The sequence below is a fragment of the Bubalus bubalis genome, chromosome X, assembly GCF_019923935.1.
Source record: "Bubalus bubalis isolate 160015118507 breed Murrah chromosome X, NDDB_SH_1, whole genome shotgun sequence".
In the NCBI taxonomy this organism is placed as follows: Eukaryota; Metazoa; Chordata; class Mammalia; order Artiodactyla; family Bovidae; genus Bubalus; species Bubalus bubalis.
Window position 1 is genome coordinate 39,570,901 of NC_059181.1, and position 9,530 is coordinate 39,580,430.

The following is a 9,530-nucleotide window of genomic DNA, read 5'->3' on the forward strand; positions in this document are numbered from 1 at the left end:
CAAGCAGTAAGCTTGTTGCTGTTCAGTCGCTCAGTCGTGTCTGACTCTTTGTGACCCTATGGACTGCAGCACACTAGGCTTCCCTGTCCTTCACCATCTCCTGGAGCTTCCTCAAACTCATGTCCATTGAGTCGGTGATGCCATCCAACCATCTCATTCTCTGTCATCTCCTTCTCCTGCCTTTAATCTTGCCCAGCATCAGGGTCTTTTCCAATGAGTCGGCTCTTCCCATCAGGTGGCCAAAGTATTGAAGCTTCAGCTTCATCATCAGTCCTTCCAATGAATATTCAGGGTTGATTTCCTTTAGGATGGACTGTTTTGATCTTGAAGTCCAAGGGACTATGGCACTAAGCTGCTATGGCCTTTAATCTCTGCCCCAAAGGAATATATATATATATATATATGTGTGTGTATGTGGTGTGTCTGTTCATTGGAAGGTTTAGCTAGAATATATATTTTTATATTGGATTATCCATGTAATACTGTATGACCCTGTAATACAGTGCAAAGGTGACCTCTGGTTAGTTTCCATGCCAAAGCCCGTGGGCTGAACGGACATGGACACAACTCACTGTGGTCTTGAATTCCTGTAACTTTGGTGCCCTCCCTTGTGAGACCGGGAGCATGTCAGTGCCTCTTGCTAATTTTAGACTCATACACTGGGCTCAGGTAGGATGAGGATGCTTTGAGTCAGGCTTCTTGGTTTCAAGCAACTGAAACTGATGTTACCCAAGTTCAGTAGGAAAGGAATTTCTGGAAGGTGTGGGGTGGTCCACTGACTTGAGAGAAAGGAATAAGACTCATAGCCGAGAATGCTCTAGTAGGTGTGGGGAATGGCCAGCACCTGCCCCCACCCTCACCAGCCTCCGTAGCACACTGTCTTTGCTGGCCCTCTGAGGTTGCCACCGTGGGGTCATTGTCCCTGCCTCTCTACGACATTCCCTGGAGATTCAGTTGGGGCTCTCTGGGTCACCCTATCAGAGTGGCCTCTCCACGTGGTCTTTCCAACATGGCAGCTTAGAACAATGGGATTTCTTACACATCAGCCCAGGGCTTCCAAGAAAGAGCACCAGACAGAAGCTGTATCATCTATTATGATCTATTGTTGTAAATCACACAGCATCACTTCTGCCACATTCTATTCGTCCCATGTAAATCTGAAAAACCAGTCCACATTGGCTTTTCTAACCCCCAGGGAAGGGATTAGACTCCTCCACCCTTTGATGAGAGGACTGTGAAAGAATTCAGGGACATGCTTTAAAACCGCCACAGTGGGCTAGGAGATGGCAAACAGCCACTTGGCTTGACAGTTTGATTGGACCAACCCATTTTTCCTTCTTGATTTTCTAATTTGGCTGCTTGTTTCCCATGATGCAGATAGGCCTGGCTCAAACTCCAGGCCACATGTTAGTAACTAACATGTATGCACCCCGTTGGTTGGACCCACCAACTCCAGTTCATCCCGCTTCATCATTATGCCAGGAGAGCTCATTCCAACTGAAATTTGACTATTGGTTTTTAATTTTGGTGCCATTTTTCATGCTGATGGCTCTTCTGGCTGACAGTGAATTACCCTGGGTGCAAATTAAATACAATAGAATTGCTAATAAGGCCATTAGAATACGCTGACAGGAGGAAATCTACAAGTTGTCAGACCTGGGTGGGCTCTCCACTTGCCTTTGGGACAGAATTCACTTGACTTCAAACGGACCTGTGCCTGGGATGGGTTCAAATACTGGAAACAGACACCTGCAGGCACCCGGAGGGACTGAGTGAGTGACTGCAAGGCCCGCGAGCCTACACTGGTTCAGCTGTTTCTCTTTGCAGGAAAAATCTTGTCCTGTGAATACACGTGTCCCTAGGGATCTCTGTCTAATGTTCCATACACTCTTCTCATGCAGGGAAGTGTCGAGATTTAATTCTCCACCTCCAGGCCCACAAGGAAGGCACCAAATATCTGGAACAATGAACAATGTTTTCAAATTTCTAAATTTAGACGGAAGGTGGGAACACACCAGCAGTTTTCCTCTTGTGTCTAATTCTGAGCAAAGATAGAGTCTTTATCTGTTGGAGACTTTGTCATTGCATGGTCAGGGAGACTTTGTCATTGCATGGTCAGTCCCAGTTTCTTTTCTTTTTTTTAATCCCTACAAAACTGACTGAGAGAAATAGATTCAGGAGTTGGACCCTAAGGATGGGCTCGCTGCTAAAGAGTGGTTCTGTAAATCAGGAGGTGTTAGACCTTCAGAGGAGATAGGAGGTGGTCTTGAAGGGTGAAGCTGTGAACCCGGACGCTGTGCAGAGCTATTGTTTGGGAGGGACATTGTGTTGGAGATCATTGATAAGAGGAGGACCCCACTGCATCAGTAAGAGCTAACAATTATTGAACCCTGCCTGCTATATCTAGCCACTTGAAACACATTTCATCTTTACATCAGCCCTCTTCTCTGTAGATTATGGTCATCACCCCCATTTAGAGGATGTCAATCTTGAGGTTAGGTAATTTTTCCAAGGTCACCCAACAAGTTTAATTCATCCAGTGGTATTAGACTGGATTCAGCTGCCAGAGACTGACTTAAAGAAGAAAGTTATTCTTTCTTAGAAAAACAAAGATGGGGGACTTCCTTGGTGGTACAGTGGATAAGAATCCATCTGCCAATGCAGAGGACACAGGTTCGATCCCTGGTCTGGGAAGATTCCACGTGCCATGGAGCAACTAAGCCTGAGTGCCTAGAGCCTGTGTTCCACAGCAAGAGAAGCCACGGAAGTGAGATGCTTGCACACCACAAGAGAATAAAAGGGAGGGAGACCCTTCTTTAAGCCTCCTCCTTCCTACTGCCTGAAGCGTGGTCCTCAGCTAGAGCACGTGCAGCCCCCTTGAACCAAGAGGTAGAGATAGGGTTGCCCCCGCTCGCCACAACTAGAGAAAGCCCACGCACAGCAAAGAAGAACCAGTGCAGCCAAAAATAAATAAATTATTTGAAAACAACAACGGGAGGTAAGAAGTCTAACTCTGGTACAGCAGCTCCATAATCATCTGTCATCTACGTTCCTTCTGTCTTGTTTCATCATTGCCAACATATGATCTCTTCTGCCTTGGATTGCCGGGTAAAATACAGGGGACCAGTTCAATTGGAATTTCAGATAGACAATTTTTTTAGTGTAAGTATGTCCCGTGCCATATTAAATAATTAAGTAGCACAATTAAATTAAACATTTTTAATTAAAAATTTAACGAGTTAAAATAGTTCATTTTTGCTTCATCTGGCAGCCCTATCTCCACCTCTTGGTTCAAGGGGGCTGCACGTGCTCTAGCATTGAGGACCACACTTCAGGCAGTAGGAAGGAGAAGGCTTAAAGAAGGGTCTCCCTCCCTTTTATTCTCTATTTATGTATGTATTTTTGGCTTCGCAGGGCTTTCACTAGTTGTGGCAAGTGGGGGCTTCCCCTGTCACAGAGCACGGGCTCTAGGGCACGCGGGCTTCAGCAGTTGCAGCGTGCGGGCTCGAGAGTGCGGGCTCGGTAGTTGTGGCGCACATGGACTTACTTGCTTCTTGACATGTGGCAGGTGGATTCTTAACCACTGGATCACCAGGGAAGTCCGTGGTCCTTCCTTTTAAAGACACGTCCCCCCACATGGCTTTTAGGGAGGCTGGGAAATACAGCTTTTATTCTGCGCAGCCATGGGCTCAGCTGACCATCAGAGCTTCTGTATTAACCGGTATCAGGGGTCAGCTCCGTGTCTGCCACAGCTGTGACTTAAACCCCAGTCAGAATGGCTTTCAAGTTTTGGGGCCTAGTCACCCTAATAATCCTGCCTCTTCAGCATTTTGGGAAAGAAAGTGTGTGTGTTTCACACCGCCCTCTTTAAACCCTTTTCCCAATTTCTGGGTGCCTCTACTCTGAACTCTGTGCTTTTGCTGCTAACAGCCAGCACGTGCAACACTCTTCGGAGGTCTGCCCTGGGGCTACCGGAGCCACTCCATCCCCGCCCCGGGAACTAGGAATGGCACTTGGCCAGTGACTCACTGCGCGGCAAGTCTGCAAGCCCAGCTCCCTGGCCTGGAGAAAGACTAAAGCGTAATTTACACTCCACCGCTTTCCTTTTCTTGTCCTGCTTTCCTCACTCCCTTAACTGGTCTACCCTGGAAGCACTGCCTTCAGAAATCGCTTGCACACAAATCCTTGCCCAAGATAAGGGCTTACCCTGGAAAATATAAATAGGAAATGGGACAGGACTTTTGAAGACAAAGCAGTTCGTTCTCACGTGCCCCTCTGTGATAAAGAGGCCAAAGTGACTTGCAAAGCCCTTGAGTTTGATTTAGGTCACACCCCCACCTTAACTGGCAAATCCTGAGTTGTGACCACTGTTATAAAGTTGGGCATTTAATATTTATTCCTGTCTTCCTCCAAATTGTATTTTTTTTCCCTAGGGCATGTGTATTAGTCTGGGTTTGGTTGAGAAAATAGGACTTGGGGCTTCAAATAGGAAGGAATTCAATACTGGAGATAAGGTGCTTACAAAACAATTGGAAGAGTCAAGGTCCAGGAAAACTGATACCAGCTCTCAGATTCCTCCAAACTTCTAGAGCGTCAGAGAGCCCAGGGAGTACAGTTGCAGGACCAAGGGAGGTGTTCCTCAGACATGCCTGGAGGTTGCTGTGAAAATTTCCACTTGTGGTTCGCTTTGTGTCTGCCCTCTGTTGCTGGAGAAATAATAATTATGGCTTCTTGGCCTCTCTTTAGCCTTCCAAGTCATATGCAAATATGGTAGCTCCTCATCACAGATTTCTCCTGCTATCTGAAAGTAGAGTGTTTCTGTGAAAACTTTTATAAGCCAAAAGGGTGTAAAGCAAAGAAGCAATTACCTTAGGACGCATCTTGCTAACAGGTGCACAAAATAAATGGCGATAAATAAAGCGCAGATGCTCACAGACACAGGTGATATCCATGGCGACTTTTTGATGTTGAGATGCTGAGGGTAGTTCTCAGGAAGGAGCTTGGCAGGACCACTCTTACTGCTTGGGGTGCCCGCTGCCTCTATCACAACTTGCTGCAAAACAAACATTGAATGCTGTGTTTTTCACCTTTTTTTTTAAAAGCAAAAATCCTTTTAGAATTTCTTAGAGTTAGTGAAAACAGGTACTAATATGGGTCTTTAGGAAAAGCGAAGTGGAGTAAAGTGAACTTTAGAAAATCGAGGAATATCTGTATTTGTGGATTCCCTATTTACAAATTTGCCTACTCACTAAAAATTTATTTGTAACCTCAAAATTAATACAGCACATTTTCGGTCATTCATGGGCTTATGCAAGAGGGGTCAGAAACTGGAGTCATCCAGTGCGCCCATTCCCAGCTGAGGCTGAATGTGGTGACGCTCTGCTTTTTTTCTTTGGTGCTTATACTGTAAACCAGTGTCTTCTTCATGGTCTAAAGTTTAGTTCCATGTTTTTTCACATTTCTGAGCTTTTTTGTTGGTGACTGCTATTTGAAATAGCCCCCAAATGTAATGTTGAAGAGGCTGTGGTGAGAAATTTGTGTGGTAGATAAACTTCATTCATTTTGGAAAATTCTCAGCCATTATTGTTTTCAAATATTTCTCCTACCCTGTTCTCTCTCTGTTAGACATGTTCTCCCACAGCCCTGTGATCTCTGTTCTGTTTCTTCCTCCTACAATTTTGTTTCTTTGTGTTTCCATTTGGGTAATTTCCATTGTCCTGTCTTTGAATTTGCTGATTTTTTCCTTAGCTGTGTCATCTCCTGCTGAGCCATGAAAGGCACAGTCATGTTTTTCATTTTTAGCGTTGCCATTTGATACTTTCTTTCTTTCTTTGGCTATGTCAGGTCTTGGTTGAGTCATGAGGGATCTTCCATTGTGGCACACGGACTCTAGTTGTGGTGTGTGAGCTTCAGGAGTTGTGGTGCGTGAGCTTCAGGAGTTGTGGTGCATGGGCTGAGTTGCTCCACGGCATGTGAGATCTTACTTCCTCGACCAGGGATTGAACCCGTGCCCTCTGAATTGCAAGGCAGATTCCTAACCACTGGACCACCAGGGAAATTACAATTCTTTCTTTTTTAAAAAGAATTGTTATCATAGTATAGTTACTTTATAATGTGTTAGTTTCTACTGTAGAGCAAAGTGAATCAGCTATACATATATATACATCCCCTCTTTTTTGGATTTCCTTCACATGTAGGTCACCACAGAGCATCAAGGAGAATTCCTTGTGCTGTTCAGGAGGTTCTCATTAGTTATTGATTCTTATAGTTTTATTCTCTCTGATGAAATTACCCATCTGCTCTTGCATGTTGTACTTTTTCCACTAAGGTCAGTGTTCAGTGGCTTGGTTGCCCTGTGACCTCAGCTCTCTGAGTTCAAGGCAAGTTGTGATTTTCAGATTGTCCAGATTTCTGTTGTTGTTCAGATCAGATCAGTCGCTCAGTCGTGTCTGTTGTTGTTACTAGTGTGCTATTTTCAACATTCTGCATCCTAAGCGGACTGCAATTTTTTTAAAAAAGAGAGATGCTTCTGTAAAAAAAGAACAAGAATTAATGTCTTGTTAAATTCCTAGTTTCTTTCAGATCCTTTATATATGTATATAATAACCAAACCAAGGCACCAGTATTTACATGACTGAATTCAAAAGGACATAAATGGTGTAAATGACTGATCAAACTTAGTATATTACCCACTGTTATTGACTGAATTACATCCTCCCCAAATTCATATGTTGAACCCCTTCCCCTAATCTGACCATATTTGAAGACAGAGATTTTAAAGAGGTGATTAAGTTTAAATGAGGCATCAGGATGGAGCCCTAATTTAATCTGACTGGTGTCCTTAGAAGAGACATCAGGGATGTGTGAGCAGAGAGATAAGGATTTTGGTCACCAAAATTACAATATATGAGTTTTTCCCATACTACTAAGTGATTCTGGGTCACCAGCTGGGTGTCCTACAATTCAACTCAATTCTGACACTATCTACCCGGAGATAGCATCAGATCCCACAGGTTAAGGGCTCAATGCTACAAGACTGCCCCCTATCTCCCGCCCCCTCCCCCCGCCCCAATCATTTTAGATGGCATTAACAAGCCCAGGTTATCTCCTGTTCTTCTGACTGACAGGCTACAGGTTAGAGGTTCCAGCAACACCCCCCTCCTTGGGTTCAATTAATTTGCTAGAGCGGCTCATGGAGCTCAGATTACTGGTTTGTTACAAAGGATATTAAAGGATACAAATCAACAGCCAGATGAAGAGATACACAGGGTGAGGTCCTAAACAAAGCAGCTTCTGTCTTGGCAGAGTTTGGGGCCCAGGAAGGCAGGCAAAGTGGAAGCATTCTGGTTCATCAACCTGAAAGCTCTCTAAATCCCATCCCTTCAGGGTTTTATGGACGCTTCATTACATAGGCACTATCGATTAAATCATTGGCCACTGGCAACTGATTAACCTTCCAGCCTCTCTCTCCTTCCTGGAAGTTGGTAAGGGGAGGGACTGAAAGTTCCAACCTTCAGGTCACATGGTTGGGTCCTCTGGCAACTGGCCTTCATCCTCAGGTTACCTGTGTGCTTTCAAAAAGTCACCTCATTAACATAACAAAAGACACCTTTATTGCTCTCAACACTTAGGAAACTCCTATAGTTTTAGGAGCTCTGTGCCAGAAACACGGATGAAGATCAAATATGTTTAATATATTTATTTTAAATCATAATATCACAAGAGAAAAGACTGGACATGGTGAGAAGGTAGCCATCTGTAAGCTAAGGAGAGAGGTCTCAAGAGAAACTAACTCTGACCCCTTCTCGATCTTGTACTTGCAGACTCCGGAATTGTGAGAAAATTAATTTCTGTTGTTTAAGCCATCCAATCAGTGGTATTTTCTTAAGGCAGCTCAAATAGACTGGTATACCCCCAGTTGCAGGTATGGTAGATTGTTTTTTTAGTTAATTAATTTTTTTGAATTGAAGTATAGTTGATTTATAATGTATTAGTTCTTTGCTGTAGGTGTACAGCAAAGTGAGTCATATACACACATGTATAAATACATACACACTCATACATATATGTTCATTCTTCTTCAGATTCTTTTCCCTTATAGCTTATTACAAAATATTAAGTATAGTTCTCTGTGCTATACAGTAGGTCCTTGTTAGTTATCTATTTTATATGTAGCAGTATGTATCTGATAATCCCAAACTCCTAATTCCCCAATCCCCTTCCTCCTTTGGTAACCATAAATTTGTTTTCTATGCTGTGGGTCTATTTCTGTTTTGCATATAAGTTGATTTATATAATTATCCTTTTTTAGATTCCACATATAACCAGTATCATTTGATTTTTGTTTTTGACTTACTTGGCATCATTTCTTTCTTTTTGTTTTCTGGCTGAGTAGCATCCCATTGTGTGTCTGTATCACATCTTTATCCATCCATCTGTCAGTGGACATGTAGGTTGCTTCCATGTCTTGGCTATTGTAAACAGTGCTGCAATGAACATTGGGGTGCATATATCTTTTTGAATTAGAGTCATATCTGGATATATCGGAGAAGGCAATGGCACCCCACTCCAGTACTCTTGCCTGGAAAGTCCCGTGGATGGAGGAGCCTGGTGGGCTGTAGTCCATGCAGTCGCTGAGGGTCGGACACGACTGAGCGACTTCACTTTCACTTTTCACTTTCATGCATTGGAGAATGACATGGCAACCCACTCCAGTGTTCTTGCCTGGAGAATCCCAGGGACGGGGGAGCCTGGTGGGCTGCCATCTATGGGGTCGCACAGAGTCGGACACGACTGAAGCGACTTAGCAGCAGCAGCAGCTGGATATATGCCCAGGAGTGGGATTGCTGGATCATATGGTGGTAGAGTCTTAAAAAATGGCTCCTAAAGAATCATCTCTCTCAGGGTTCACTTCCCTTTTCAATGAATCTTTAGCTTCTTCCGTCAAATTGTGGGATTAAGTGGCCTTCAGGGAACGCGTAGCTTCTACTTTTGCTTGGGGAGGAACTTCCAGCTAACATATAAGGCCCAGGCTACCCTGCTGGAGAGAGAGACCACTTGGAGGGGACGAAGCTCCCAGATACATCAGTGAATCTTGCCAATACCATGAGAAGACAGAGGCCCAGACATCCTAGTGTGCCCCCAAGCATTTGAGCCACCCCAACTGAGCTGTGTGGGTTCTCCAGCCCCACCAACATCATGCAAAGCAGAGTCATACTTCCCCCCTCCCCCACCCCAAATTCCTGACCCCCAGAGTTGTGAGAAAAAAGTGGTAGTTGTTTTTGGCTGCTGAGTTTTAGGATGGTTTGTTAGGTAGCTAAAGCTAGGTAATAGGTAGCAATAGCTAGCTAATACAGCAGAGACCTCCAGGTGCCCCACAATGTCCCCTCTTTTGTCCTCATTTAAAAAAAAAGTCTCATTTTTCAGCTAGATACATGACCACTGGAAATGAGAATCATATTTCTCAACTTTCTTGGTAGCTAGATACAGCCATATGATTTAGTTCTAGTCCATGGGGTCGCTAAGAGTCG

General features: G+C 44.1%; 1 long non-coding RNA gene across 1 annotated transcript; it reads right to left on the reverse strand.

Annotated features, from left to right (window-relative positions):
- Positions 1-3,252: 3,252 nt before the first annotated feature.
- LOC112582182 lies at positions 3,253-6,004 on the reverse strand. Its single transcript, XR_006548673.2, has 2 exons — positions 4,934-6,004; positions 3,253-4,801 (listed from the first exon to the last, which is right to left on the reverse strand). It is a non-coding gene; the product is annotated as an uncharacterized LOC112582182 (long non-coding RNA).
- Between the last annotated feature and the right edge of the window lie 3,526 nt (positions 6,005-9,530).